Source organism: Arachis stenosperma, chromosome 2, assembly GCF_014773155.1.
Source record: "Arachis stenosperma cultivar V10309 chromosome 2, arast.V10309.gnm1.PFL2, whole genome shotgun sequence".
Classification (NCBI taxonomy): domain Eukaryota; kingdom Viridiplantae; phylum Streptophyta; class Magnoliopsida; order Fabales; family Fabaceae; genus Arachis; species Arachis stenosperma.
In genome coordinates, this window is record NC_080378.1 from 36,229,963 (window position 1) to 36,236,111 (window position 6,149).

Consider the following 6,149-nt stretch of genomic DNA (forward strand, 5'->3'; position numbering starts at 1 on the left):
AAAAATGTCAAAGTACCAACAGCCACCACCAAAAACAATAAATATAAAATTGTTTAAAAAATGGGGGACCCATAGGCCGGGCCCCCATATAGCCTCCATAGATTAATTGGAAGAAGGAAGGTCACCACCACCAAGAGGAAGATCATCGCCAGAGCCAGGAAGAGTAATCGGAGCACCATCAGGACCAGGGAGAGAAGTCAGAGCAGCACCAATAGAGGACGGATCAGGATGATCAGAACCTTTCTCGGAAGCCTTCAAGGAACTCGGGGCATCTCCTGGTCGGGGAGGGGATTCTATTATCCTCTGTCCCCGAGTCTTCAGCGCAGATTCGGACACAGGTCGGGGAGGAGAAACAATAGCCCCATCAACCACGACCTTATCAGGATTCAAAGGAGAGAGATCCAGGTCGGGAGCAATAACCCCGACCTGTTCTTTAAAAATCCTCCACGCCTCCTCGGCCCCTTCAGCAATAGAGTCCTCCAGCTCTACATAGGCATCTCGAGCTCTCACCAAATCCTTCTTCACCTCTACAAGGTCCTCGAACAAGCTTGTATAGCTCTGCTCCGCCTTCTCCTTCAGACCCTCCGCCATGGCACACTGGCCCATCAACTTCCTCTCCCTCTCCAGGATATGATCCCTCTCCTCCTTCAACTCAATGACCTCCTCCTTCAACCTCTTCTCAGCTTCTTGATATAAGAGAATCCTCCTCTCTAGCTCCTCAACCCTCAGGGACAAACCCAAAGAGTTGAGGAGAGTCTTCTAAAAAATATCCATAAGCTTAGTGCACACCCCCGCCGCCCTAACACTCCGCTGAACCAGAAAATTAAGGTGGTTTCGAATGGAAGCATCATCCATATTTATACGAGTATGAGGATAGATATAATTCTGAACGAACTGAGGCGCATTAGACTTGGCCTCACCCTCAAAAGAAGAGCTAGACTCTAAAGCCTTACGCTTCTTCTTCTCTGCCTCAGGGGAAGATCGGGGAGGAGGGGATGGAAGAGAAGAGGCTGAAGAGGATATGACAATAGGTCGGGTGGAGGTCCCTAAGTTTTGAGGAGAGGAGGAGGGGGAGGAGGAGGAAGAGGGCCAGTAGCCCTAGCACCATCAGTCCTGGCGCGAGACCTCGACTTGGCCTCCTGGACTCTCTGATAAGACTCCCGGAAATTCTTCTTCGCCATTTCTGCAAAAAACCATTAGATAGAAAGTCAGCATGCAAGTTGGAGAAGAAAACTCGAAAAAAACTATCAGGATTGAAAACAGAATATAAAAATATAACGCTACCTAATTGGGCCTGCACAAAGGTCAGAGACCCCTACAGGAACTTTTTCGTCTCTAAATAAGGGGCTCTTCCCCATGCTTCTCAGAAGAACCCCACGACGGCCGCCTCCACCTCATCCAGGTCATCCAACCCATATTTTTCACAGGGAGAAGACTCCGACCAGTATAAAGGAAAGCGAGGAGAAGAGTTTTGGTCCAGAAAAAAGGGGTGGTGACCCTCTACAGATTGCACTTTAAAAAAGAAATTTTTGAAATCATGAAGGATTCGTCAAAGAGGTGAAAACTCTCCGGCCTTGTATGGCCCGGAAAGACACCCATTGCTGTTTGTTATTTTGCCCACTAAAGGGCTTGGTCATATGAAAAAGATAAAAGAAGATCTTCAAAGAGGTCGGAAAATCTAGTGCATGGATGACAAATTGATAAATTTTTAGAAAACCCCAAGAATTGGGGTGAAGCTAGGTAGGGGCAACGCGACTGATGAGCGGATAATTTATACGCTTTTTGGCATTGTTTTTAGGTAGTTTTTAGTAAGTTCAAGCTACTTTTAGGGATGTTTTCATTAGTTTTTATGTTAAATTCATATTTCTGGACTTTACTATGAATTTGTGTGTTTTTCTGTGATTTCAGGTAATTTCTGGCTGAAATTGAGGGACTTGAGCAAAACTCTGATAGGAGGCTGACAAAGGACTGCTGATGCTGTTGGAATCTGACCTTCCTGCACTCGAAATAGATTTTCTGGAGCTACAGAACTCCAAATGGCGCCCTCTCAACAGCGTTGGAAAGTAGACATCTAGAGCTTTCCAGCAATATATAATAGTCCATACTTTATTCAGGAATTGACGACGTAAACTGGCTCTCAACGCCAGTTCCATGTTGTTGTTTGGAGTAAAACGCCAGAAACACGTTACGACCCGGAATTGAACGCCCAAAACACGTTACAACTTGGCGTTCAACTCCAAAAGAAGCCTCAGCTCGTGGATAGATCAAGCTCAGCCCAAACACACACCAAGTGGGTCCTGGAAGTGGATTTATGCATCAAATACTTACTCTTGTAAACCCTAGTAGCTAGTCTAGTATAAATAGGATAATTTACTATTGTATTAGACATCTTTGATCTCAGTTTTATTTTATTATTCATCTTAGGAGACTATTGATCACGTTTTGGGGGTTGGCCATTCGGCCATGCCTGAACCTTTCACTTATGTATTTTCAACGGTGGAGTTTCTACACACCATAGATTAAGGGTGTGGAGCTCTGCTGTACCTCAAGTTTCAATGCAATTACTATTATTTTCTATCCAATTCGATTTATTCCTATTCTAAGATATTCGTTGCACTTCAACTTGATAAATGTGATGATCCGTGACACTCATCATCATTCTCACCTATGAACGCGCGTGATTGACAACCACTTCCGTTCTACCTTAGACCGGGCGCATATCTCTTGGATTCCTTAATCAGAATCTTCGTGGTATAAGCTAGAATTGATAGCGGCATTCATGAGAATCCGGAAAGTCTAAACCTTGTCTATGGTATTCCGAGTAGGATTCCGGGATTGAATGACTGTGACGAGCTTCAAACTCCTGAAGGCTGGGCGTTAGTGACAGACGCAAAAGAATCAAGGGATTTTATTCCAACCTGATTGAGAACCGACAGATGATTAGCCGTGCTGTGACAGAGCATTTGGAACTTTTTCACTGAGAGGATGGGATGTAGCCATTGACAACGGTGATGCCCTACATACAACTTGCCATGGAAAGGAGTAAGAAGGATTGGATGAAGTAGTAGGAAAGCAGAGATTCAAGAGGAGCACAACATCTCCATACACCTATCTGAAATTCCCACCATGGAAATGCATGAGTAACTTTATCTTTATTTTATGTTTATTTACTATTATTTGATTTTCCAAATTCCATAATTTATTTAAATCTGCCTGACTGAAATTTACAAGATGACCATAGCTTGCTTCATACCAACAATCTCTGTGGAATCGACCCTTACTCACGTAAGGTTTATTACTTGGACGACCCAGTACACTTGCTGGTTAGTTGAACGGAGTTGTGTCCACACATAGCAAAGAGCCATTATCATGAAATAAATTCCATACAAAAACAAAGAGTACAACATTGATGATCATAATTTCGTCCACCAAGTTTTTGGCGCCGTTGCCGGGGATTGTTCGAGTTTGGATAACTAACGGTTCACCTTGTTGCTCAGATTAGGTAATTTTCTTTTTATTTTCTTTTCAAAAAAGTTTTCAAAAATCTTTCAAAAAAATTTTTTCTTTATTTTTCGTTTTTCCAAAAGAATATTTTCAAAAAAAAAAATCATAAAAACCAAAAAAAAAATTTGTGTTCTTGTTTGAGTCTTGAGTCAATTTTTAAGTTTGGTGTCAATTGCATGCTTTAAAAATTTTTCTTGCATTTTTCGAAAATTCATGCATTCATGGTGTTTTTCCTGATCTTCAAAGTTGTTCTTGACAAGTCTTCTTGTTTGATCTTGATGTTTTCTTGTTTTTTGTTGTTTGTTGTTTTTCATATGCATTTTTCATTTGTTAGAGTCCATGCATTAAAGATTTCTAAGTTTGGTGTCTTGTATGTTTTCTTTACATAAAAAATTCTTCAAAATTATGTTCTTGATGTTCATTATGATCTTCAAAGTGTTCTTGGTGTTCATCTTGATATTCATAGTGTTCTTGCATACATCATGAGTTTTGATTCATAATTTTCATGTTGTGAGTCATTTTTATGTTTTTCTCTCTCATCATCAAAAATTCAAAAAAATAAAAAAATACATCTTTTCCTTTTCTCTCCAAATTTTCGAAATTTTGGATTGACTTGGTCAAAAATTTTTTAAAATTAGTTGTTTCTCACAAGTCAAGTCAAATTTTCAATTTTTAAAAAAATCTTATCTTTTTAAAATCTTTTTCAAAAATCATATCTTTTTCATTTTTTTCTTATTTTCGAAAACTCCAAAAAAAAATCTTTTTCAAATTCTTTTTCTTATCTTTATATCATATTTTTTTCGAAACTACACTAACAATTAATGTGATTGATTCAAAAATTTGAAGTTGTTACTTTCTTGTTAAGAAAGGTTCAATCTTTAAACTCTAGAATCTTATCTTTTAGTTTCTTGTTAGTTAAGTAATTAATTTTAATTTTAAAATTAAATCTTTTTCAACCATATCTTATCTATCTTATCTATTTATCTTATCTTTTTATCATATCTTTTTCAAAATTTTATCTTTTTCAAAATTTGATTTAAAAATATCTTATCTAACTTCTTATCTTCTTATCTTTTCAAATTTGACTTTAATATCTTTCTCAACTAACTATTTGACTTTTTGTTTGTTTCTTATCTTTTTTAAAACCACCTAACTAATTTTCCGTCTCTAATTTTCGAAAATACCTCCCTCTTTTTCAAAAATTCTTTTTAATTAATTAATTGTTTTAAATTTTAATTTTAATTCTATCTTATCTTTAATTTTCGAAAATCACTAACTATTTTTTTAAAATTATTTTCGAAATTCTCTATCTCTCCTTCTTCTATTTATTTATTTATTTACTAACACTTCTCCTCACCTCTCTTCATCTCAAATCACTACCTCTATCCTTAACCATTCTTCTTCACTCTTCTTCCCTTCCCTCTTCTACTAACAACAAAGGACCCTCTTTACTGTGACATAGAGGATTCCTCTTTCTTTTCTTGTTCTCTTCTTCCCTATATGAGCAGGAACAAGGAAAAAGACACTCTTGTTGAAGCTAATCCAAAACCTGAAAGGACTTTGAAGAGGAAACTAAGAGAAGCTAAATTACAACAATCCAGAGGCAACCTTTTTGAAATTTTCAAACAAGAGAAGGAGATGGTAGCCGAACCCAACAACAATAATGCAAGGAGGATGCTTGGTGACTTCACAAAACCAACGTCCAAATTTGATGGAAGAAGCATCTCCATTCCGGCAATTGGAGCAAACATTTTGAGCTGAAACCTCAATTAGTTGCTTTAATGCAACAGAACTGCAAGTTTCATGGACTTCCATCTGAAGATCCTTACCAGTTTTTAGTTGAGTTCTTGCAGATTTGTGAGACTGTTAAGACGAATGGAGTAGATCCTGAAGTCTACAGACTCATGCTTTTCCCTTTTGCTATAAGAGACAGAGCTAGAACATGGTTGGACTCACAACATAAAGATAGCCTGGACTCCTGGGATAAGCTGGTCACGGCCTTCTTGGATAAATTATTTCCTCCTCAAAAGCTAAGCAAGCTTAGAGTGGATGTCCAGACCTTCAAGCAAAAAGATGGTGAATCCCTCTATGAAGCTTGGGAAAGATACAAGCAGATGACCAAAAAGTGTCCTTCTAACATGTTTTCAGAATGGACCATATTAGATATATTCTATTATGGTCTATCTGAGTTTTCCAAGATGTCATTGGACCATTCCGCAGGTGGATTTATTCACCTAAAGAAAACGCCTGAAGAGGCTCAAGAACTTATTGACATGGTTGCAAATAACCAATTCATGTACACTTCTGAGAGGAATTCCGTGAATAGTGAGACGCCTTAGAGGAAGGGAGTTCTTGAAATTGATACTCTGAATGCCATATTGGCTCAGAACAAAGTGTTGACTCAGCAAGTCAACATGATCTCTCAAAGTCTGAATGGATGGGAAAATGCATCCAACAGTACTAAAGAGGCAGCTTCTGAAGAAGCTTATGATCCTGAGAACCTTGCAATGGCAGAGGTTAATTACATGGGTGAACCTTATGGAAACACCTATAACTCATCATGGAGAAATCATCCAAATTTCTCATGGAAGGATCAACAAAAGCCTCAACAAGGCTTTAATAATGGTGGAAGAAATAGGCTCAGT

General features: G+C 38.3%; 1 non-coding gene across 1 annotated transcript; it reads right to left on the reverse strand.

Annotated features, from left to right (window-relative positions):
* Positions 1 to 5,540: 5,540 nt before the first annotated feature.
* On the reverse strand, positions 5,541 to 5,644 carry LOC130964251 (small nucleolar RNA R71). The gene has a single exon (XR_009080352.1). It is a non-coding gene; the product is annotated as a small nucleolar RNA R71 (small nucleolar RNA).
* Positions 5,645 to 6,149: the final 505 nt, after the last annotated feature.